Source organism: Euprymna scolopes, chromosome 10 (genome assembly GCF_053919585.1).
Source record: "Euprymna scolopes isolate OS-2025 chromosome 10, ASM5391958v1, whole genome shotgun sequence".
In the NCBI taxonomy this organism is placed as follows: domain Eukaryota; kingdom Metazoa; phylum Mollusca; class Cephalopoda; order Sepiida; family Sepiolidae; genus Euprymna; species Euprymna scolopes.
In genome coordinates, this window is record NC_136491.1 from 159,429,463 (window position 1) to 159,457,230 (window position 27,768).

At 33.3% G+C, this 27,768-nt stretch overlaps 1 protein-coding gene and 1 long non-coding RNA gene across 2 annotated transcripts in view; both read right to left on the reverse strand.

Moving 5' to 3' along the window:
* LOC145286333 (neuronal calcium sensor 1-like) overlaps positions 1 to 27,768 on the reverse strand; it is a 682,613-nt gene that overhangs the window by 613,832 nt on the left and 41,013 nt on the right. The window lies entirely within an intron of this gene.
* Positions 12,782 to 15,691, reverse strand: LOC145286331 (uncharacterized). Its single transcript, XR_013869140.1, has 2 exons — positions 13,190 to 15,691; positions 12,782 to 13,135 (listed from the first exon to the last, which is right to left on the reverse strand). It is a non-coding gene; the product is annotated as an uncharacterized LOC145286331 (long non-coding RNA).

Below are 27,768 nucleotides of genomic sequence, written 5' to 3' on the forward strand. Positions count from 1 at the left end.
ATATATTTTAATATTATATATATTTTAATATTATATATATTTTAATATATATATATTTTAATATATATATATTTTAATATAATATATATTTTAATATTATATATATTTTAATATTATATATATTTTAATATTATATATATTTTAATATTATATATATATTTTAATATTTTATATATATATATTCTTTTTTTAATATTATATGTATATATATATATATATATTTTAATATTATATAGATATATATTTTAACATTATATAGATATATATTTTAACATTATATAGATATATATTTTAACATTATATATATATATATTTTAATATTATATATATATATATTTTAATATTATATATATATATATATTTTTATATTATATATATATATATTTTAATATTATATATATATATATTTTAATATTATATATATATATATTTTAATATTATATATATATATATTTTAATATTATATATATATATATTTTAATATTATATATATATATTTTAATATTATATATATATATATTTTAATATTATATATATATATTTTAATATTATATATATATATTTTAATATTATATATATATATTTTAATATTATATATTTTAATATTACATGTTTTTTAATATTATGTATATATTTTTTTAGTATTATATATTATATGTGTGTATGTGTATATAGTAACAAATACATATATATATATATATATATATGTGTGTGTGCGTATATAATGACAAAAAGAAATTTATAAAGATACAATCATGCAGTTTAGAATGCCATGATCTAAAGACATTCCTGTTTTCATTTTACTTATTGATCCGATGATATAATACAGTTTTATTTAACTTTTAATCTTTAACCTTTATTTCTTGTGTGTGCGCGTGTGTGTGTGTGTGTGCACACAAATAGAAAAGATGTGAGAATGATACGATGGAAGAGTAATGCTAGTCTTGAAGGCTTAGAATTGATGATCACAAAGACTAAATCTGCACAGTATATGGAGATGTGTGCAGAACAGGAGATTTCGTTGGTGTGCTCAATATAGAACAGTTAACCGTTGAAATGGCATGTTGAATTATTAATAAGTGAAGGAAAACATGGCAAGAAGTGATAAAACTGTGAAATCAAAATTTTAATCACATTTCATAGTGCGCATATTGTTTGGCAAGCAGATCAATTTGAATAAAAACTACAACTATACCAATTACACAAAAAATCCAAAACGAATCGATTGACTTTTGTGCTGACAAGATGCTGCAATGATACCATGAGAATATTGTCTTAGGTTCCCCCCTCCCCCTCCTCCTCCAATTCTGGAAATAGTTTGTTATTGATTATTTTTCAAAGAAATCAGTTCAAGAATTCCAGCAAGGATTTTCTTTTTATTGGCAAGCATGTAAATCATCTATTTTTATAAAAATAGTCGCAACATGGATATTGGTCTCTTCTATTAAGTCGGTCTTATGTATGAGACTGAATAAGAACGAGCTTGACTGCAATCCATCAAGAAATTAAACAAGGAAGGTGTGGATGGGAAAAGAGACTATAAGCACCAGGTTCTGCCATTATTAAGGTTTTCCTTTCCATTATTAAATGATATGGGTTTTAGACGTTCTATTTAATTAAAAAAAAAACCTGACAGTTGTATAGTTATAAAATCATTATCGCTATATCTGCTATTATAGAAAAATCAGTGTGTGTATGTGTGTGTGTGTGTGTGTGTGTATATTTCTTCTTCATAGATTCCAAAACGACTGAGCCTACCTTTGCAAATTTCACACAAAGCTGACAGTGTTCTTAGATATGTTGTGTACAGAAATTCATATGATAAGTATTAAAATTCGAATAAATCCAATCTTAAAAATAGCTTTTCTCTCCTATAGATAAAAAAGAATAATTTTTACAGGGGAATATTTTATACACTGACAAAGGGAGATAATAAAATCTCAGCAAATCATTTCTTAAAAAAAGTTTTATTATAATCTGGAGATATAGCTTAGTGGTAGAGCATTTGACTACAGATCGAATGATCCCTTGTTCAATCCCAGGTGTACCTCCCTATTTTATTTAAATTTTTTCTTATTAATGAGTTCAATTAAAAGTAGAGTTACCATTAAAATCGTCGAAAATCATTTCTTCGTTTAAATATTGTAAAACTAAACATTAATCAGAAGTGATTTTTCCAGGGCATTTGTTGTCAAGGCCAAATATCAGCTGACGTGATATTGTAAACAAACACAGACGGAATTTGATGAACGACATTATCATTATAAAATTTTTTTTTGCGTCCACCGGGCAAATTATTTCTTGTAATACATAATAATCAATACAGAATTGATTCTATAATAGTACGTACATAATCTGCATAAATTAAAATGTTTAAGCGTCTTGTACGACTGGGCAACACCAGGTTACCAGCTAGGATGATTATAAAATGACTTTACTATAAAATATTACCTGAAACACATATCTAGACCAGTTAATAGGGCAGAGACATACTAATCAATAATGATATTTAGTGTATCTTTTTAGAAAGCACTAGCATGGAGACCCAGCGTTTCCCGGGATAAAATGAGGATCAACGAATGTTTCAGACTTCCAGTACTTTTATTGTCATCAAAATCGGTAAAAATCACCCATTTTTCAATGAAATTGATTGATTGCCTGCTCTCGTCGGGAATCCACCGTGATGCACTAGGATGAAGCTTTACGTGCTCCACCACAATGACTTCGTCCACAATACATTCTAATCTACATTGCAACTCTACAGAAACTACTGTTGATTTTATAAAATTATTTTTTTATATAATGGTTTAAATTAAAGTTTAAAATTATAAAGTCAAGTATCATGCTTCAATTGTGCTCTAAACAGAAACATTCATTTCGAACGTAGCTCTGTCTTATCAAAGAAACTATTGTTGATTTTATATGCTAGACCCTTCTGCTTTTGTGGTAATAAAACTCAAATACACTTGTGATGTTAGGCTGTATAAGGATGTAAACTTTGGTCAAAATCGGACTGTTCTTTCTTTAATCAAATTTTTTTTTGATTATCAATTTTTTATACTTATCAGAGGCATTCCGATATAAAACCTATGTAAGGACAATAGATGATGCAAATGGATTTATTGTTTGTTAGATGAACAAATATTTGTGACAATATTGATCTGGTGAAAAGAGTTTTTTTTATATTTCATCTATAATATAAATCTCATCTGTCTGCTTAAATGTATGTATGTATGTTTGCATGTATGTCTACCTAAAATCTTTGACAGAGGCGACGGATTTTCAGTAGACTGGTATCGTTTTGATGCTCGACCCTTCGGACGACAAATATCGAAAAATTGGCCAAAAACATTAATCCCTTCACCCTCAACGGTGCACTTTTCTATAAGGAGGGATCGCTTTTTTCGCTGATATTTTCAAAAGTCATCCCCTCTTTTCGATTGACTAGCCTAAATTTTAACCTACGTCACTTTCAGTTTGGAGATGGACACAACGGCAAAGATGGCACTTTTTTTTTCATGCCTGCCTACTACCACTTTTTTTTTTTTTGCTCAAGACATCTCCAAACACCCGGGGAACGCCGGGCACCCAGGTTAATTGTTAAAGTGGGAAAACAAGAAAAAGCCCACCAAACATCACTTCCCCATATTAAAAATGAGATTAACCTTCCAAGAATATGGACGGTCTTTCGCTCTCTCATCTTCAATAAAGTATACTTATTTTTTATTTAGGGCTAGATTTTATTTGTTTTATAAATTATTCATTGTATTCAAATTTGCATATTAGCCCACTACCCCTCTGGGTATGAGTAAAATAGCAACTTGTGTGCAATTAATTGTTTATAATGCAATAACGCCTCTTTTCACAGAAACACAAAATCGACTTCACAGTATACTAAGAGGGGTCTCTTCTGTTCGTTACAATCGTTTAAAGAAGAAATACAGTTAGTCTTTCTCTTCTCTATCATTATTTTCATGATAGGTGCTTGACTGAGCTCGAATTGTTTGGTTTCTACTTGTAAAATATCCTCGGCAAGAACTCTTCTATAACTACTGTAAATAACTTTTCTTTCTGTGTAAATAAAACCAAATGGAATTTCCATGAACTAAGTTTCTTTCCAAGAACTTCCCATCTATTGAACATATTATCATGCGACTGTTTCCATGCAGATTACAACAAAAAGAATTTTGTTAAGAGGCAGCCATTTAATCAGGGTGTTTCAATAAAAATATTTAAAGACTAAAGCAGGTCTTGTTCATGGGATGAAGTGATCAGGATGAATAAAAATTTGTCTAGATAGAAGTTAGTTTAGAAGTTAATCCGTAAAGCCGTTCATTGTATACTAGCATGTAAAATGAATAACATCATCATGATGATGACGACGACGACGGACTTAGAGATGATCAAATAATTTTAGACCTATTACATTTAAATGAAATGGAATCTCCTTTTATTTTTAGAACAGATTCGTATGCTTCGTCATTCCTAAATTCAAAAGTCACACACACACACAGATCAACTGAAGATGACGCGTGAAAGTGATTATATCGGCTTAAAACAAAAATACAGATGCAAAGAAGCAAAATATTTCCACGGCTGCTGCTGCTGTTACGCGTGTCAGCAGCTGTTTATTGCACTAAAATCTATCACATACTTCCAGAAACTGCTGTTTCGTCGTATCATGAATTTTCAGTGTGGCTAGATGTAACTAGCGTATCCACACCGACAGCGAAACTCAAATGCCAGATCACTTCCAAATCTGATCAGTAGTGTCGTTCATCACTGACAAGAGAAAAAAAAGAAGTCAATGTAAAATCCATTTCTTTTACTATTTGTAATCTAAGAAAAAAATGTATTCTTTATTTTTTAACTTTCTCATCGGTTTGTTTAAGTTGGGGATAGGACATCCTACCAGATGCCAGACATTCACCCTCTATCTTATTCCAACCAAGAGATCTTTTTTGGATTCTAACCATCCCTTTAAATGCAATTCTCTAAATCTCTCTTGCACTTAGTTTAATAGGTATATTTGCCAGATAGTTTTTGAAATTATTTTTCACAAGTTGCTCGTATAATTACTGGAATGATGGAGATCTTCCTAAAATTCCAGTTTCTTTTCATGTCGTACATCAATTACGTTGCTATTTTGTTAGCTTTTTCATCTTAGCTAGGTTTAATCCAGCATCATTAACTTCTACTAAGGTTGCTTCTTTCTCCTTTTCCCATATCACTATGTCAGGTTTAATAGCTCCGTTTTCCAGGTACGTAGTTGTAGGAAAAAGTATTGTTTTATTCTCAATGAAAACCGTTATTGACATTTCATATTCAAAGTTCATATAATCATATCATCTCACATTTCAAAAATCTAATTTAAATTTGCTCGTTGCGTTAACTTGTTGGAGGACATCATCCTCGCGAGTGTAAAATTCTACTTTGTGAAACATCGGCTCAGGTTCTTAGTAGTTGGATTACTACACTTTTTGCTGAGAAGAAGAAGAAGCAAGTATATTCCACAGTCGGGCGTCATTGCAGATGCTTCATTTGTGTTAGTCAATTAATTTTTTTGGATGTGATGTGCTGGCCTAGTACTCGCCTTACAGAATTCAGAATTCAGATCTGTTCTATTGGTAAGCCCAAAACGAGCATTTACGATTTCCAGTCTGTGGCTTTCATGATTTGTGTGAACTGCGGCGGTGTCTAATTGTGGAAATAATCATATTCAAAGGAGTTGAAATAATTCGTGATAAATTAAGATCTTTTCGCAATAACTTTTTCCATCAAAAGATTTGCATTCCATGCTAACAAATTTCAAGGAGAAAATTATTTATTGTAATAAAATCAATCACATCCATTAAATATAGTCATCCAGAAACTGCTGTTTCATTGTATCAGGAATTTTCAGTGTAGCTAGATGTAGCTAGTGTATCCACATAGACATTCGAAACTCAAACGCCATCTTACTTCCAAATGTGACCAGTCTTCTTCTTTGTGCGTCTTTGAATCATGTTGTTATATTTCCTTTTTATTATTGTTGTATTCTGCAAGATCTTTCAAGCTGCATTGGTTGAGCAGTAGAATGCAGACAATTGTTCTTATTTTAACATTTGCAGATGGTTTCGTAAGTTTTATAACCACCATCTTGTCATAGCAACTTTTAATCGATCCATTCCTGTTTAAGGAGATTGAGTGTTTTCCACTGGAGCCAGGGTGCTTCTGAACAGAGTGAAAAGACTTTGAAGGGATTCCCATATCAGTAGGAGGAAAAGGCAGTTTCTAACCGTCTAGTCCATAGGAAAAAGCTTCCTCAGCCATATCAAACCCCTAACAACATCTCAGGAAGAAGCCAAATTAAAGTTATTTTATATACTACTTTTTTAGAACCAATGCAAGTCAGATGCAAATCACTTCTGAAATTAAGATGAGTAAACTTGAAAATGAGAAATGATACGATATCATATATCCAATATCAAGTGATATCCAACAATGAACTCGCATTTCTTTTTGTAATAATAATCAGCAGTAGTCTGGTCTCTTCCTGAGATGTTGTTAGGGGATCAACATGGTTGACGAAGCTTCTTTTTAACTTCAGTTGTTCATTCACGTTTATGAAGGAGATGACATTTACTAGTGATCAGTGATGTCGGCTGTCATATTGTGTGTGTCAACAAAATCGCTATTAACAATAGAAAATTTATTTTTGTTTATATATATTTTCCATGATACCGTCAACCTAAGAAAAATCTATTCTTTATAGAAAAAGTATTATTTTATGCTTGGTGAAAAAAAAAAATATTTTCTCTATCAGAACGTGGAATTGATAAGTAGGGAAAACATACATAAACACACATTATATATATATATATATATATATATATATATATATATATATATATATATATATATATTTTACATGGTGGTCACCACTTATCAAGGCCTTGAAGCCATTCGGGGATAAGGGTTATAAATGTTATATATATATAATGTAAAATTAGTCATCCACAGTGACTATATATAATATTGATCTAAATAACTCGCAAATATATATATGTCCTTAAAAGGTTAATTATAAATTGACACTTCCATTTGGCATGTATGAAAAAAAAACAAAAAAAAACACTGTGCATACTTGAAATATTAAATGAATAGCTGGACGCCCAGTGTTGCCCGGTCATACAATACGCTTAAACATGATATTTTAATTTATGCAGATTGTGTATATATTATTATAGAATCAATCCTCTATTGATTATTATATATTACGTGGAATAATTTGCCTGTTGGACTAATTTGCAAAAAAAACAAATAAATAAATAATAATGATAATGTCGTTCATCAAATTCCGTCTGTGTTTGTTTACAATATCATGTCAGCTGATATTTGGGGGGTGACGCTGAATACCCTGGCAAAGTCACTTCTGATTAATGTTTAGTTTTACAATATTTAAACGAAGAAATGATTTGCAGCGATTTTAATAGTACCTCTTTTAATTGAACTCATTAATAAGAAAAATTTTTAATAAAATGGGGAGGTACACCCGGGCTTGAACAGGGGATCATTTGATTTGTAGTTGAATGCTCTGCCACTGAGCTATATCTCCAGATTATAATAAACCTGTTTCTTTTTTTAAGAAGAAATGATTTGCCGAAATTTTATTATCTCCCTTGGCCAGTGTAATGTAAAACATTCCCCTGTAAAAATTATTCTTTTTTATCTATAAGAAAGAAAGACTCTGCTCGGATTTTTTTGACTTTCGATACTTATCGGATGAATTTGTGTACAAAACATCTAAGAACACTGCCAGACATATAGATTACCTTTATCTGAAATTTGCAAAAGATAGGCTCAGCTCTTTTGGAACCTATGAGGAACTATCTCTCTCTCACACACACACACGCAAAGTGACTTATATGATAGTATAAGTAAAAATTGTGGAATTGAAGATTTTAACCGCTTCCCGTTATAACTTTCTTCACACACACACACAAAAATACTTTTATTTACATCAAATATTAGACTTTATTGCCCTCCTCGGATTTCCTATTATCCTGAAAAAGATTTATGCATATACATACAAGTATTAACCTGCTGAACTTTAAATACAAACCTATAAACTAGACTGGTACATCCACCGATAGTCTCTCACTCTTAGCCCCCCCCCCCCCCAATCTAAAATCTAATAGGCTCTGCACTATCGGCCAAGCCCCAACCTCTGTTCCTATCGCCACAATGTTGCATAGTTGTGCCTGTTTTACAAGTACTTTAATGGGATGTGCTCTGATGAACTCATAGCATTTGTGCCCTCTTGACTGCATACTTACAATTAACCCGGCAAGCAGCAAAATCCCACCCCTTTACTGCTAAGATTCCTAGATGTTGGAAAGTCTTCTACTCTAATTGTTTCTTCTCTCGGATTGCAAGACTTTGGAATTACCTTCCTGTTTCTTGCTTCACTGATTTTACTAACCTGTAGAAGTTTAAATGTAATGTGAACAGACATCTCGTGGCTCCTCCCCACAAATTCTCTCGTAGCCCCTTACATTCTAAGTGGCAAAGTGCCTTGTTTGAAGTAAAAAAAGTTTTTTTATTTTCATTATAAAAACTTGGTCTGAAGAAACTTGAGTCTAATAATAAGCCTAGAATTGAAAACATGCACAAAATGTGCAAAAAATGTTTGTATAAATGAAAATGTATGGCTTCCAAAGTCATTTTTGTGTATGCATAAATCTATCATTATCCAACCCAAATATAAACGGTGACTCAAAAAATGTACTCACACTTCAAATAACAAAGTTAAATGGAATAGCTTCTAATACAAATGTTCAAATTGATGATTTGTTCATTATTGTCAAGACAACGCTGATAACGCACACCAAAGGATTCACAAAAGTCATGAAGCAGGTCATTAGAAATACACTTTTTAGACATCTTGTATAATCTTCACTTCCCCTGTGTGTATATAAAAATATTTCATGCAAATGAAAATGTGACGAATGCACAACTTGATTTTCAATATGATTGAATAAATAAATTTAGATTTGTGGGATTGATTCGATTTCCGGACCAAATTACACCCAGAATCTACCAGAATCCAATCAAATGAAGAGGAAAAAAAAGAGAAGTCGCCTCATTCACCTCCCCTCTCGATCTTACCTGAAACTCTTGTAAACTTCAGTTGGCATCATTAAATTAAATTCTTTCCGAAAACAAATGATCTTGACGAATAGAATTAGATTGGTTTTAATTGACCTTCAGAGTCAAATAAGTCGAATCGTATTGCAGCTTAAAATGTTCAAATTCAACACACCTTACAAAAAAGATTTAAGATAAATTGCAAAAAATTTGATGAATTAAAAACCTTTTTGTTGTTACAAATTAAAAATCCTAAACCGAATCCACAAAGGAATTAATTTGCATGTCAAATTATATGAGGACAAAATAATTTAAATAAAATTGGATTGACCTTATAGTGCATCAATTAATGAGGCCTCAATTTCGGAACTTTGGGGAGTATGGAACTACCTTTTAGTTCCATTACTCACAGGTCCACTCTTACTCAGAGGACTGGTAGTACATGTTAGGGTCCTATCTATAAGTTAAATAGAATTAATCCTGTAAATCAGCTTGAGCGTTATTTTCTGAAAGATTAACTGGCCTACAGCCACACGTCAACTTTTTGGATTGACATCGTACAATTTGAACATTTTACACTTCCTGTGACGTCATAGTGTAGCGAAAAGATGTCAAGTTATCTGTCACTTTCTTTTCTGCCTTCGCGTCGCCAACAACCACTTTTTTTCTTTTTTTCACACACCTCCAAACACCCGGGCAACGCCAGGTACCCCCCGCTAGTCTATTATATAAATCTCACCTGTCTGCTTAAATGTATGTTTGTATGTCTGCCTAAAAATTTCGACAGAAGCGACGGACTTTCAGTGGACTGGTATTGTTTTGAAGCTGAACCCTTCGGACAACAAATATCGGAAAATTGACTAAAAACATCAATTCCTTCACCCTCAACTGGGCACTTTTCTACAAGGAGGGGTTGCTTTTTTTCAATATTTTCGAAAGTCATCCATCTTTTCGATTAACTAGCCTTAATTTAAACCTTCGCCACTTTCGGTTTGGCGATGGACCCAACAGCAAAGACGTCACATTTTTTTTTTTTCACATTCTTTTCCTCCTTTACGGTACGGGTGCTGTCTGCCTACTACCACTTTTTGTTTGCTCAACTCACACCTCCGGGCAACGCCGGGCACCCAGGCTAGTTTAAATTAAAAGATAAAATATAATTTTTGAAAATGTTGATTCAACTTTTCAAACAAATTCGCGTCTGAATAACTTGCAAAAGAAAGGAAAATGTTTGATGGCATTAAAGAGTTCCTCTCCCAAAATAGCTGCCAGTTGTTAGTTAAATGATTTCACTGGAAAACATTTGCTTTATAGAGCCAACTTATGCTTTTTAATGCATATAGCAAAGCATCGAGGTAAAATCTGGCAATCCCAATAAATGCAAAAGAATTTTCACTAAACGCCTGCATACATCCAAATCATGTGGGGGGGGGGCTTCTGAACGTTACTTAAACATTGGGTTCTTTTTCCAAATTATTCTATTATTATTTTGACAGTAAATATTAATTTGAAAATTGCAAGGAACTCTGAATAAAGCAAAATTAAACTTTGCACCGATTCTTCTTTCATAAACTTACTTCGGTAAATGGTCAGAATAATAAAGGGTTCGGATGAAACTGCAAATATTTGGGGAAATAGTTCCTCCCTCTCCCCTCCCCATTTTGCAAACATTCTAAAAGAACACCGGAACAGCTACTTTGTGTGTGGGTGTGAAGAACGAAGTATTTCATTTGGGAAAACCTCCAAGATTCTAAGGAGGCACTCAGTATGTAACACAACGAAAAGGTCAAATAAGCAGATGACCTCACTATGAAAGTGACCAACACATGATTATTGACAGGCTTTGTGTGTCACCACTATTATACAGGCACGAACGACTTTGGTCACTTAGTGGTCAGTTCTTTGAAGTATGCTGGAGTGGGAGGAAAATTCCAAACTGAGATGGGGGAAGGGGGGAGTAGCGCTTCAGAAAAGCAAAAGAGCTTTCAATAAAGAAAAAAAAATTAACAGAAATTTCAATTCTATATCTAATGTCAACTTTAAATTCATACACACACTAACATCTTCCAGCCCATCTTGAAAAGCTGAGATCGCCCAATCACCAAAATAAATAAATAAGTAATTTCTTATATTTTATCGGATATCACTTGTGTTGAGCATGAAACTCAAACTAAAAGATTTTCTTGAATTGCAGGTTAAGATCAAAGTATAGTATCTATTCGAAAAATGGTACAATAATATTATGGGGTTTGGGTTTACACCGGACGTCCATAGAAGGGAAATGTTAAAATCTCCTACAATTATTTTGGAGAGAAAGATCCACTCCTTAAACAAATATATTTTGAAACTATATTAATCAGAGTAGCTAGATAAGTTTCAGCTTGAACAAAACTGGTCCAATACCAACATGGAATCGGTGAATGAATGGAAAAAATTTAAGCACTACAGAACAGATGAAGGATAGAATTGCGAAATTTCTGCAGTCACATTAGTTTTATAATAATCTTGATTTTGTATTAAAACGATTGACATTTTCATGTATCATCTTCATCATTATCATCTTCATCATTTTTTTAATAATACACTTAATTACCTTCAAAGGAAGTTGTTCGTCTTTGTCAACCTAAAAGTCTAAAACTAAGAAAAATCTACCAATAAATCATATATGTATTCTGCTTGAGTATAATCTCGGCTAGGTTTTGATAGAAACAAGCCGAGCATGCAGGGTCCCCCACTATGAGTGAAAAATTTACTTTCACCATGACTAATGTTTGCGCAAAATTAAAAAAAAAAATGGTTTGTGACAAAAGTGCAAACAAAAGAACGGATGAACGATTTGGGGACAATTTTACCCCTATAATGGCCTCTAGGGGCGCAACCAGAGTTATCCCAGAAAATCCGTTCTGGAAAATTTTACTTTTACCATGACTAATATTTGTCCAAAATTTCAAAAGAATCCCAGATGTGTTTATTGATAAAAGTACAAACGGACAAATGGGAGTGAATTACAAGGTCCAAACCTTCTTTTGTCAGGCTGGGAGGACCAAAAATTAATATTCATATTTTCATTTAGATGCTACAGTGACAGCACAACCAGCATTAAAAACTTTAATTCAATAAACTAAATAATTTTAGCTCTCAAGTTATTTACTCTGAATCGATTCAATGTGAAAATTAAAGGAATTAAAACATTAAAAAAATTATATATAGGATCAGGTGCACACAGGAATCATTATTCATTCCCATTGGTTAGTTCTACCTTTTTTTTTTTTTTTTTAATTTTCTTCCTTTGAAGATTTTTACTGAAACAAACCGAGAGCTCTTTTTAGTATCCTCACTAGTCTCTTAAGTGCAATTGTCTGGATCTCTTTTGCACTTGGTTCACCAGGAATATTAGTTACGTAAGACTTCAGGTTCTTCTTCATAAGCCCAGTGGCACCTATAATAACTGGCATGATCGATATCTCCTTAGTTATGAATTGGTTTGTAAGTGATGAGACGCAATTATGAAGAAATAAATTGGATGAAAACGATTCTATGAAGATCAACAATGTAAAATGATGTATTATACACTTTATAACTGAAAGAAATTACTTGGAAAATGAGGTCAGCTAAACTAATATCGGTGTTTCTCTTTTTTGAATTCTATTAATTTATGGTTGGAAGAATGTGAAATGGTAATTTAGCAGATGAAAAATGTATGGTGTTTACTAATCATGTTGCCTTTTTTGTAGTTTTGTAATTCTGGTTCTACAACATATTTGCTTTGATGAGAGTAAATGAATATCACTGATAAGATGTTAACTTGTGTGAAAAAAGAAAAACAAATTTCTTATTCTAATGTCTATAGATCACAATTGGTTTTCTTCAAGATCAGCACCTTTGTGTTAAAGGTTTTCAAAAGGTTGTTTGTGGTCCTTTCGGCTGATTGAAAAACTTTTTAATAATTACTCCCATATTTTTTTTATGACGTTTGAGTTAAAAAAAAAAAAAAAAAAAGGCAACACTTCGTTTCATTAATATTTTTTATGACATTTGAGTTAAAAAAAAAATGCAACACTTTGTTTCATTAATATTTTTTTATCATAAAAGTTCAAGCAGAGACTTTTTGTTTTCAGCCAACAGAACTGCAGAAAGCCCTTTGTCAACCTAAAGGTGCTGATCTTGAAAAAGCCTAACAAGTTTTTGTAGTTTTATACATGCTAGTAAAATGGTGCATTTTACATGATTTCATTGGAGCATTATACGTTTTATAATTAGCCTTTCATGCAGGGAAACTCGACTGACTTACCAAGCCATCTTCTAGAATTTCAAAACAAGCCAAAAAACTCATGGTCTTTGATTTCCACATTGAATGTGTGAAAAGAAAGCTTTGGGTTGACATATCACATTTCAAGTCGAACAAAGAGAAAATATATCCGATAACAGGTGAGACATTGGATTGAAACTGACATTCTATCTATCGTTTTCCTTCAGAAACATTACATGGTCCAAATGTAAGCAATACAAGTACAAAAGCTTAAATTGCTACAAGAAAAGACTATCGTTCACACAACATGCTATATATAGATTTTGTCTTCACAATTAAAATAGAAAATTTGCTCGAGTATAAGATGAGGGGGCAAAGGCAATACAAAGCAAGAAACAGTCATGCAATTTAAAATGCTATGAGTAATATTTATTTTTCCCACGAATAGTGGATGAGAGAAGAGGTCAGTTTTTAACAAAGGAAAATCCAGCAACCCTAAAACGAGGGTAGTCTGGAAAGTTATAAAAAATAGCTCAGAACAGATCAGTTAGTATTTCCTGGTGAAATATCTTCATTGCAGTTAAGAAATCATCTGACAATAAAACCAGACATTTGAACATTATTGGAAAGGTTTTTCTGAATTTCTTTTGAATAGTTTAGTTATATATGTTAGTCCATGGGAATCTCTGTAAAAAAAAACATTATGCAGAGAAATAGAAAGAGCACAGTCCGTTTCTACAGCTTTTTCCAGATTTACCATCCGTGAAGAAATGTGAAAACGAATTAACCCCCCCCCCAATAATCATAAAATTATTCTTAAAATGACTCATCAAAATTGTGAATGGAACTGGAAAAAAAAATCAGAGTAAAGAAATATTTTTTAAGGTTTTCATGCATTTTCTGGATTCTTCCATTTGTCATTATTTAATATTGTTAATCGAATCGTTTGAAACCAGATATAAAGTAATTCAACTGACCTTCCATTAGATAAGCATTGCTCATTGTATAGGGATTTTGAAATGGTTACCATTCAGCAATTTCTTGCACCAAATCAAACCATAAAATTTTATTTTATCTGCTTACTTTTTTCACAAGTTTGATTTGTTTAAAAGTCTCTTAGCATTTTTTCACATGAACTTTATTAACGTTCTTGCACGGTTCTACAATCTATATATCTCGATGATGGATTGATTTGCTTTGGCAACTAAAGTATCATTTAAATTTAACGCTTAAAAACATGCAGAACTTTTACCTATTAATCTTCACGCGCGCGCACACACACACACACACACCTCGAATGCAGCAGCAGGTCCTTTTGACCTGGACAATTGACTTCCTAGATCTTTATCCCTCAAGTATATTCTTATCACTTTCTCCAACGTTTTTTTCTTGGCCTTCACCTGTGAACTGAACCTGCGACCTCAATTGTTATACATCTCTCATTCTTTCAACATCAAAGTTTATTTTGTATGCATCTGCCCACACTGCTTTGATTTAATCCTCCAAGATCATCAGAACTAAGACCGTCTTTGAACTTGCACCACAGATCCATCACCGTTGTTATACGATTTCTCTCAACTTTCTCAACCCACCATGGCCAGGTTTCATTTCCAAGCATCATCACTGTGTACACATGACTGATGGATGCTTTTCTCAATTGAAAGTGGTAACGCTCTGCTGGTTTGTAATAACAAGCATCCACCAGCAAATATTTTACAGATAAATTTTAACAAATTTGAATTCAGATTAAATTTTCTTAAATTGAAACTAGTTTGGATTAAGGCAGAATATTTACTTCCTGCAAGTCTGTGCTTGTGTTGACGTCATAATCCTGTGTTCAAGTCACTTTATCTTCTCAGAAATCAACTCGCAGGAAATGGTTTTACACTTCTTACACTTTTATATCTCGTTGTTGCGGAAACAATTCTAACACAGCTGAGAGGTCCAGTAAAAACACCTTTCATATTTTGAAGGTTAGGATTTCAATTCCTGTGCTGAGCAGTTTTGTTCATTTTCCTTTCAACCACAGAACGTAAATAATTATAATTCCGCAACAAAGGCGATAAATTATGCAGAGAGTGCAGGTCATGATTGCCATTAATAACATTCTAATAAGATTCCAACAGTAAAAGAGAAAAACAAAAAATATTATGAGAGGAATTAATGTCTTTCTGAAAAGAATTACTTGATCCGTTTCAGTCGATTGAAGTATTGGATGATGCCACAACCAATGAAGCAATCGAAATTAGCCAGAATCGAAGTAGTTCGCTGGTCACATTCTAAGCAGAAATCAATATTTATGTTGAGCAATACGATTTATTGATTAAGGCCAGACCAGTTTATAACAACTGGGCAAGAGATAACTTTCTTTGGCTGAAGATTTCAGACAACCATCTCAATCTATTGGTTAATTCACATATCCTATGCTCTATAATAAATACCAATGTGTACACACGCACTTTCATCTTTAACTAGTTCTAATACAAGAACAAAAACTCATATACATCGAATAGTTATTAGATGAATACGACCTTAAATATATATGTGTACATATAAATGACTATGTATTAAAAGTAGTCAAAAAATAAAAAAAATATTCATAGCTCTAGTTTCACACTATTGAGCTTTTAATAGAACTTTGTTTTTTTTTCAATTATATTCGAAATGGAAAATTGTATTTTAAACATATATATATATATATATATATATATATATATATTTATATTTTATATGTGCATGTCTCCCGTAGATTTATTTTTAATTGCCGCCAAAAGTACCACGAATATTTCCATTTCGTTCCAAAACATTTTGTCTTGATTCTTAATTTGGAATTATTCTTCAAAGACATAATTTTTCAAAAAAAAAAAGGAATTATTGACTAAACTATGAAAAAGCAAACTCGAAAGTCAGTATAAAAATAACGCACAAGAAATGGCTTCTTTTAAATACATAAAAAAGTGCAAATTAATTGTGTATTCAAATAATCATAAGGAACCATTTAAGGCGACAGAATCAATGTTTTTTGAACATTAATAAAAAAAAACTGGCGTTACATAGAAATGATGCTCATGCTTCCGCTAGATGTTTCAGACCTCAACTCATTTGGGGGCAGAATTCATGTCTCACTTTTTTTGGAAGTTTAATGAAAGCAAAATTAAAATAACCATTTTCTGATGGAAAAATATTTAATAGAACCGTACATTAGCAGACTAGCAGTTTTAGCTAGTACATAGATATAGATTTTAGAAATTGGCCCCCATTGCTTTAGTCTGAAAGTTATTGACCTCAACAACTGCCTTGATACAGGTCTGGAACTAGGAGCATGCCCTTTTCCATGAGCCTGAACACAGCTGCAACTGAATGCGTGGAAAGAGTTATGGGTCACGCCAGAGAAGTAAATGGGTTTAGACAACTGCAGAGAAGTTTTGTATTTGTGAATTCTGAGAGCAAGAGTTTGGACGAGATCATGTTTTGGGGATGAGATTTTGAGTCAGCTGTTCTTGAGGAGTCGACAAGAGACATGGCAGTTTTGTTTTGGCATGGAAGAGAGAGCAAACATGAGGTTGAAGATGTAAAAACAATCTAAGACCTCCCCTTCCTAAGATGAGTAGTTAGCGAGAAATTGGTGATGTGTTTCCAAACCGATGTGTGAAACAGAATAAACTCAACTGCAAAAAAACTTCTATGTCTATTATTCTGTGTATAAATAAAGATTTCTTTGCAAAGAGAAAATCGGTAGGAAGAACAACATTGTAGACACAATCCAACTAGAGGACACACGATCACAAGGGGAAAGGAAAGAACAGAGAAAAAGGTACGTTGCACGATATTCTATTTGCAATGAATATATTTGATATGAATGTGTATATTATTGCTTGATTGACTGAATAACAGCGGGTACAGAAAGTGTAGAACCCCCAACTTATATAAGAACATTTGCTATAAAGTCAAAAAGGTTGATATACCATAACGTGAACTGAAATGAAAGTTAACAAGAGATAAACATTAGAAACTAAAGTATAACAAATGGGTGGAATGATAGAATTGTCACCCTAGAAAAGATGACATGATTCCATTTCCGTTTGATGAAAACAGACATTTTTGTTGTTGTTGCAAACCATCTACTAGTTGGCCGGTTGTGTAGAAATTTCAAGAGCAATAGGAGCCTTCTATTATGTCTGAAAATGATACAATGTTTAACGATGCGCTGCTGCACAACTCCTGCTCTCTAACAATCCAATTTATGGCAACAAGACTATTACCAACACCCTTCAAATGCATCGCTGGATTGCCATGAATAACAGGCACATGCCCAGGATGATGAAAACAGTTTCCGGCCATGGTTATGGTCTTTGGTGTGGTTTCAAGTGAGGGCCATATCAGTCCACCTCACTTTATCAAAGTCGGTTTGAAAGTCAATACAAAAGTGTACCTGAGTGTGCTGAAGAATGCGGTGGTCCCCTGGTGCAATCAGGTGGTCGATGGTAGACTCTGGGTGTGGCAGCAGGATTGGTGCCAGCCCACAAGTCCAAAGAGCTCCCAGCTTGGCTTCAAAAGGAATGCTACAACTTGTATCCATGTCTCACTGCCCCCACCCCCCGGCTCTCCCGACCTGAACCCGCTGGACTACTTTGTTTCGCCATACGTCGAGAACATCACCAATATGATCTGCCACAATATCAAAGCCAGCCTGATCGTCGAGTATTCATCAAGCTCCACTCAGCGCTTGTGGAAAAGGCATGCTGCTAGTTCCAGACCTGTATCAAGACAGTGATTGAGACTGAAGGCGGCTACATTGAGTTCTACTACATAATCAAGTTATCTGAATTGATTTTTTCAATAAAAGTTTTAAAATAAAGCTGTAGTGTTATTTTCTTTAGGATGACAATTTTATTATTCCACCCTGTAATTTATTGTATTGCCCTTAACCTTGAAAGCTTGTCTGAATCAGATCTGATTCACCCAACCGGATGTGAACAGCAGGACAGAAAACAAAATGATAAAATCTCTGTATGCATCACTTCTGGTGCTTAAATAGTTACCTTAAATAGTTAGAGAAAATCGGCTTAAATACTAATGACAAACAAAAATCGCAGTCATGATTCTATATTTTCTTAATAAATTTGTGTCTTTCATAAATTCTCTGCTGGCATCAAACAACCTGGCAATACTTCCTACCTAACCTTGATTTTATTCTGCCGTATCTTTACCCAAAATTGCACATTATATATTATAAGACATACAATTCTTATTTTTTTCAAGTTGAAACAGCAGAATCGATAGACGCTTATTCAACAATCTGTCACACACGATTATGGAGTAGAATCATAGTCGATAGTTTAGAATTATTCAAGATGCAAATGTATATTTTAAAAAAGGATTTTTATGGTAAAACTCGCTTAATCAATGGATTTTTGTTATTTTCTTCAAATTAAAAAAGGAATTTCTTTTCTGCATATTGAGAGCAATAACAAAAATGTTTTCACGAGTCGGGAGCAAATATTTGTGCTGTTCGCTCATTGTTGTGTCCTATCTCCAATTCTTTAGTTACTTAATACATTGATAGTTTAATTCTATGTATCTTTCTCATTGACATTTGTTGATTTAATTAAGTGATTGATTTTAAATAAACATAATTTTTGCTTTCTTTCCAACTTATTGTTCAGTGTCCAGGTTGCAGCACTGTAAACAAAAACAGACTCCACCATTGCTCTGAAGAACTGCCTTTTCAGTTTGTCTTGAAGCCCATACTGACTGCAGCTTATCCAATGCAGCCCATGCTTTTGAGATGCGAATTTCGATATCTCTCCGTGGAACCTGTTGCTGCCCAGGTACGTAAATTCTGTAACTTCTTTCAGTGTTGTTTCATCTACAGTTTGGATTTCCCCTTCAAGATTGAAAGTCAAACTTTGTCTTATCCGCATTAACGTAAAGACCAATATCATTTGCAGATTTTATAGCTCACGTAACAGTGTTTGCACATCAGCCATGTTTTTCGTGAACAGAGCATCATCTTAAATGACATGAGGTCACATTTTAACTTTGCTTAAAACATTTCTTGCGACACAAATCAACATGTATGAAATAAAAGATCTAAGTCATCCTCAATAGACGCACATTCAAACAATAACAAATTAATGCAAGTCTCCACCTCTTGATCCTTGGACCTTTATTATTCCTGATTTCCATAACCGATTTTCCTGATGCAATCACATCTGAGATGGGTACATTTACTGATGTCACCATGCTTTATTCTCAACATGCAGGCATATCAAACACATGCAATATTGAATCCAGTCTGGAGTGAAATGGAGTCAAAAATGGAAGGTAACATTTAATGCTACTAAGACAAAACTCCTTTCCTTTAACAATTACAAGAAACCTCTCAAACCACAGATTACCATGAATGATTACACCTTGCCCAAGAATTCAACAAACTCTCCAGCCTAACATTCGCCATAACACAAATTGGAATACATAGAAGATACTGCCAAGTCTGCTGAAAAAAGTGGGCTCTCTCTACTAAGCTAGGCAACTTCTTACATTTACCAATATCCTATATTTCTATAAAGCCAGCATTCACCTATGCATGGAGTATTGCTGTCATATCTAGGCTGGTGCACCATCCACTAGCTTCTTCCTCTTGGACAGGGTGCAAAAAAGAATCTGTCGGTCCCACACTGTCTATCAAGTTCCAGCCACTGTCCCATCACTGCAGTGTTGCATCCCTGTGCTCGTCGTTGGAATGTACTTCAAAACTTTCTACATTTGTACACTCAACATTAATACACATGAAAAACAGCAAAGTTCCACCCCTTAACCGTGGAAGTCTCCAGGTACCGGAAAATTTTCTTGGCTTCTTTCCTCAAACCGTTTGCCTTTAGAATTCCCTCTCTGCTCTTCCAACTCAACGTGCAGAAATTTAAATGTAAAGCGAACAAACATCTTGCTATACAACTCCCCACTTAGAAGGATGCTCCCATATAAATCTGGTCCCTAATTCACAGTACTTCCTTGTGTTTCAGTGTCAATATGCATTAGGGAGAACCAGAGTAAAACAAAGTTGTATAGATTAAAGAATACAATGATTAGTTCGATTATTTAGACGTTTGATCTTGTGTGTTATATTTACAAGGTTTCGGTCGATGTAACCTCCAACCTTCTTCAGATGATAACAGTAGTTTAATAATCAATCCTCATCTAAAAATTCAGAAATGCAAAAGAAAAGATGATAATGATGAGGAAGAGGATGCTGATGCTCTAATATACAAACCAGCAAAGCTTGGTTCAAGCCCATTCAATATTTAACGCACATCAATGATAATACCCTCAGCATGAAGTGAACGAAATATTTTGTAAGTATAAAAGACAAAACAAGCCAAAATCAAAAGAAAGAAATCTATTCAGCTATTATTAGAATTATCTAATCACAGAGATTAGAGTGACTTTTAGATTTTCTTGGAAATTGGTTTTAATAAAAAAAAAAATAAATAAAAAAAAAAAAAGTGAATTCAAGGTAGAAGCATTCCACACAAATTCGAGTTCGGCCATTTTAATGAGTGACAACACACAACCACAAATTTTATATTTCCTTTTAGTTTCGCTATTAAACCAGATTCGATTTGTCTGTCGTCATTCGTTTTAGATTGATTGGTTTGAAGAAAAAGATTGCTAGTCCGTTTCATATAATTACTACGTGTTGCAAAAACAGTAGCGAATAAAATGTCTTGCAATGAGAAACAACAATTATAAGCTTTAAAAAAAAAAAAAAAAAAAAAAAAAAAAAAAGAAAGAAAGTTAGCCTTAATTCCTTACCAAACAATGTTTGACATTAACGAATTGCTGCTTAAATTCTTGTATTAAAAAAAACAAGCCAATCAAAAAAAAGTAGAACAGAGTTTTTTTTTTTTTGTTTTTTTTATCCTTGTTTCACCTTTGAACATAATTATAAAAAGAATGTATTTTAAAAGCTATGTAAACATATTCTCCGCAGAAATATTCCTGGTTTCATTTTTTTTATAAAGAAAAAAACTATGAAAAATGAATTTCGTTTTCCACATTTTAAAATATTTCAGTACTGTAGGTTTAGCTGGAAGTATATATGTCGTCGTCGATTAAGCAGGTTTTATTTGTTGGACGACTTTAAAAAATTGATTTCCAAACAAACCTATTTCTGGCCAGGTCTACCCGTCGTTCTCTCAAATACAGCCATATCATTACCTCCCATGTTTTGCTTGTCCTACTCTTGTGAACTGCATTTGCTACTTCAACTCTTAAAAAACGTTAATGTCTTTAGATTCTTTGAAATGTAACTCTTAGTGAAACATTTGAATGTTCGAACTGTTATTACATCGATTTCCATGACAAACGAACAAATATCGACTTGATAGAATTAAATAATTATTTTAATATGCTTACGGACACTAGTGTTTCATGCTTACGCAATCATCAGTGTAGGTTGACAATTCCTTATTAGATGGTTAACTGTGACGGAAAAGGAATGCCAAGTCTTAACTGTAATCTCAGCAATTAGTACCTTCTATAGTTGTTGTCATCTGACCACATTTTGGTCAATTAATCCTCTGACAGGCTTTGGGTAGGATTGAAATCCGCATCTGGAACTGTATAGATTCAACACCTTTATCCACTGTGCAACACGCTCCAAACAGTCCACAAATAAATAAATATACACATTACTCATCTCAAAGGATTCCAATAATAAAACAATTGCCATATATTTATATCAAAAGAATACCTGTCCCAGGACGGTTAAAATTATTTTTCCAACAGAATAGGTTTGCATCACTTTTGTCACCTTACGAAGATAAAAATCATATGATGATAATACTGAGAAGTTGATGCTAAGTAGTTAATGACACAGGCTGATTGTCTGGGTCTTCCAGGTTCAAATCCAGTTTGTTCCAACTCCTTATGTCTAGCAGCTGTGTTCGAAAAATGATAATGATCAGTTAATTAGTTGAGGAATGAATCCTGTAGATGCAAATATATGAACATAAACTTACAAAACTTTTTAAACATTTATTACTATTTCATTTATATAAACTTGACTTAATTTCGTATTCCGCTTAGAATTTTTTTATGCCATTCATTTTGATTTGTTTTGAAAAAGAGAAATATATTCTCGAAATTATCAAAGACATTCGGTCATATTAAACAGTAAATCCATATTTACTGATTTAAATCAATAGATATACAAAGATTTATACAATCAACAAGATTTTCGTTCGTTTGTTTTTCTTCATACGTCACATCATTTCAACACCCCAGTATTCTTCACTGCGAACAGCTTTCTTATACACATACACACACATATATACTTCAGTACTTCCTTTAATCAGTACAGAGAGAGAGAGAGACAGAAAGTATCAGTTAAATGATACGCAAGTTAACGAGGTAGTCACCATTACAATGGGGGGGGGGTCATTTCTAAGTAGAAGAATGTGAAACTGGAGAATCTTGCTGGTGGGAAGACTGAGAGGGAGGGGTGCTAGCTTGAATTTCCTGTCTTCGCATATGCATAACCTGATGACGACATGTAAGAAGTGTTGAGATAAACAAAAAAAAAAGCAGGAGGAATACTGCAGTTCAGAATAAACAAGTCCAATGCAAACGGCTGATGGTCCTACATGTTTTTTTATAAATAATTAATGTGTATCATCATTTTTAAAAATACTTTCTTTAATGCCGGCATTTCTTTGCTGGATTAAACTTTCAATACTTACTAAAACAATAGTGCTTCTTTACATTAGTGATCTTTTTTGCCATCGCATTTCAGGTGAAAACATTACTTACTTTCGCATCGTGGTGAAATTAGTATAAATATTTAAAAATACAAAAAATTATCCAGTAGAAGATGAGCTACATGTATTTTTAATAAAAACTATGCTCTAAGATTATGCGTTTAAAATGGTGGAGCCTTCATTGAAGTCAATTCAAGTAAAGAGAGATAAATCAGTTGGTCACACTGAATTGATTGCACAACTCTTTCACATCAAAACATGGGGAAAAAACTCGGTGATTCGATAAATTCTGTTTTTACTTGTAATTATTTTTTCAGCTGGATTATTTTATAATCTTTTAAATGGGCTGAGTTAAAAAAAAAACACCAATGCAAACAAGCACCACACACACACACACACACACACACACACACATTATATATATATATATATATATATATATATATATATATATATATATATAATCAAGAACCTTGATTCCAGTAAAGCAACTGGCCCTGACGCCTTCCCAATTATAGTGTTAAAAAAACTTCAACCAGAACTTGCTCCCATACTTACGAAACTGTTTAAGCACTGCCTTAAGGAGAAGTGCTTTCCGACTCCCTGGAAAACCTCATGAGTTTGCCCTGTATTTAAGAATTCAGGTGATAAGTCATCTCCCTCTCAGTACAGAACAATAAGTTTCCTGTGTGTTATGAGTAAGTTGTTGGAATCCATATTAAATAGAGAAATAGTAAACCACCCCAGCAGAAATAACCTTCTTAGTGACACAATATGGTTTCTGCTCTGCAAGATTGCCGCAGATGTGCTGACGGTTATATCTCACAGGATTAGTGAATCTCTTGACAAAGGCTTCCTTTCTAGGGCAATTGCTCTTGACATATCAAAGGCCTTCGACAAGGTATGGCATAAGGGTCTACTTCACAAGATTTCCAGCTACGGTATAACTGGAAATGTTTTCTCAATCATTAAATCATTTCTCTCTGATAGGCTCATAAGAGTAGTGGTCGATGGACAAAAATCAGAGGCCTGCAGTATTAATGCTGGAGTCCCTCAGGGGTCAATCCTGGGCCCAACTCTCTTCCTTATCTACATCAATGATCTCCCTAAACACATACTTAAATCATTCATTGACATCTATGCTGATGACACGACCATCTATGGCAACATATCAAAAGCTGTTAATGACAAAGTTCCCTCTGATTCTCTCTCCTCTGATCTCGAGCGCGTGGTTCAGTGGGGGAAGACATGGCTGGTTACCTTTAATGCATCTAAGACCAAACTCCTATCCTTACATCATCAACGCTCTGATCCCCATCTGGCATCAATTAGGATGGATGGCTCTCGTCTGAGAGAGGCCCCGTGTTTTGACAAGCTTCTGGGCTTGACCTTTACTCCTGATCTGAAATGGAACACGTACATCAAGTGTGTTGCCAAGGTTGCTGGAAAGATGGTGGGATCCTTCTACCGCTCCAGAAGATATCTCAATACTGATGAAATTCTCTATCTATATAAAAGCCAAGTATGTCCAAGGATGGAATACTGTTGCCATATCTCGGCAGAAGCTGCTAAAAACAGCCTATCCTGCCTTGACAGAGTACAAAATAGACTTCGTGGCTTAGTGGGGGATGCCCATTTCTCTACCCTGCAACCTCTCTCCCACAGAAGAGACGTTGTGAGCCTATCCTTGTTTTATCGTTATTTCCATGGCAGGTGTTTGTCTGAACTCCAATCTCCGGTCCCCCCCTCACCAATCTTTCACGAAAAACACCCGTCTAGCTGAATCCACTGTGAAAAATTTCCCCCTCTTTATCTGTGCCTAAATCAAAACGTGGATTCCATGAACAAAGCTTCTTTCTTAGAACTGCACGCCTGTGGAACTCTGTTCCGTCTGCCTGCTTCCCACCTGACTACAACTTGGATGTGTTCAAGTCCAACGTTAACAAATTCCTAATGAACCGCCCCCTTAAGTAAACACTTCATCAAATCTCCACACTAACGTAATGTACTTGCAATAACCCTTATCCCTGAGTGGCTTCCGGGCCTTGATAAGTGGTGACCACTGTGTAAAAAAATTTTTTTAAATATATATATATATATATATATATATATATATATATATAAGCACATACGAAATCTGTATAAATAGAAATTCATAGTAGAATGCAAGGAATCTATTAAATGGCTTTTACATAAACGAGGAAAGAGTTTTTTTTATGAAGTTACTGGTTTGGTGATCCCCGGCTAATAAGTCTTTATTCATTTCATTCCATTTCGGCTTTGTATTTTTATGTATTGAGTACATTAGCTATTGCTTATTTTTGCAGCACTTACAAATCCTCCTTTCAGCAAATTTTCAAGTAATAGATATAAACTTTGGGTTCACTTAATAAATTCTGTTTGGAAAAAGGAGATGAAATGGAAACGTTTTGACACTGAATCAAACAGTGACAGTTTTCATCAGAGTCAGAGATCAGAAATTCTCTAATCCAGACGAACATGTAGATAATCTAATCACCTCTATGACAAGTGTGTACTTGTCGATTTTCTTGAAAATTATGACATTTATATCTTCTGATACTGTCCCCACCCCAATGGAGAATTCTGAAGAGACTGACGTCATTCAAAACCCTAATGACGCAAGGTTTTGCTTCCTCCTCTCATTTTAATGGGTTCAGAGGTAAATATTTTTGTATATTCAATGATTATATATATTTCATATGAATACTTGAATTTGTTCAAAAATATCGCAAACAAAAATCTATATACATCTATATAAGTGAGAATGTGTGTGTGCGAGGACTTGAAAATTAGTATATAGTGTATTCAGACATGTGGAAAACCTTTAAATCGTTTTACATCTCGAAAAAAAAAAAAAAAAGGGGCTGCTAAAGGGTCAATATAGAAAATTTGGTTTTGGGAGGTCATCAAATTTTTATCTGTTTAATGACTGTTTCACGATTGTGCATACACAAATCGTTCATATTATGTTAAGAATAAGTACATTTGGAAACACTTTTTAAAAGATCACGTCAAGCTGGCCTAATGGTTATTGTATTTGATCTCAGCTAGAGTATTTTTTTACTTACAAGAAGTTTAGAAAAAAATATAATACGCGCATGCACATGTCTTAGTTTCTTTCATTTTTTTTTTTACTTCATGTTTTTTAAAGAATTTAATGTTGCATTTAACACCGGACAACGCCCGGTAGATCTAGTAAATACATAAATGACATCTCTAAACATGTGGCAGATTCCAACACTTACACGAGTTAACTTCAGGCTCTGTAAACGGTGAAACAGGTGTCCCGTGGGTAACTCACACACATGATGAATAGGAAGATAATCGACAAGTATGATAAAATTACTATAAAGTTAGATACTTTATTAGATTTCCACAATACAAAGAATATCATGAAAGAAAAATACTTTGAAGCTCATTTTTCAAAGAACAAGTATTCTCTTCAGAAAGAAAGCAACCAATTATTTAACTTTGGTTTTCATTATTAATTTGAAAAAAATCATTCAAAAAGAGAAAAGCAATTGTTTATGAAATATGAGAAATAAATGTACTTGAAAATGGGTACACATTTGTTTTCATTAATGAAATCGATTTCTCACTTTGTACATGCCGCATCATACCTACAAGACATTTGGAGGCAGACTACATTTACATATATTGAACTTTACATTTGAAGTTCGACTGTTTCACTCATTTTATGGACTCCACTATATTATTTTTAGATAATTTATTTTATAATATTCCAATAGACGATATTCTTCGATAGCTCATAATTTTTAAACTCTGTAACTTTACATTCGTTGTCTAATCATTTTATTCTCTATATTAATGTCCCATTCCCAACATAGAGCACATTTTTATCAAATTAGAAATTAATATAAAATAATCATTTTGAAATACTTAAACTTGATTATTCCCCCAAAAACTAGAAAGAAACGTTTCTATGTAGCTTGATTGCCATAAGTATATTTTTTCATATTTCTACTACTAAACATTTCACCTGTTATGAGGGCTTTATCGAGAATGAAGTAAAAAAAGTTGCAAAAACCGAGAAAATCTTCAATTTGAGGGTATGCCAGAAATATATATAGCAGTATGAACACAATAAGTTTTAATATGTTAACGAAAGATTAGCAATATATATATATATATATATATATATATATATATATATATATACACACACACACACACACACACACGAGCAAGCACCTTGCAGACATTGCCGGGATTGAATGAGGATAAACCATTGTTCCACCCTTCCATACTTTTATTGTCATCGAAATCAGTGAAATTGCTCATTTTTCAATCAAATCGATTGATTGATTGCTTTAGTTGGGGACTTACTATGATGTACTGCGAAGAAGCTTCAAATGCCTCTCCACAGTGACTTTGCCCAAAATATATTGTAGTCTGCATTGCACTATAGAGTTATAAAGTATCCTGTTGATTTTATAAAATTGAACTATATATTTTTAATCGGATTCTTCGATTATCATTTTCTTATATTTACCAGAGCCATCCCGATAAAAAAAACCTATTAAAGAACACTCCCAAATACAATGTATATATGTGTGAAATTTCATAAAAATCGGCCCAGACGTTTCA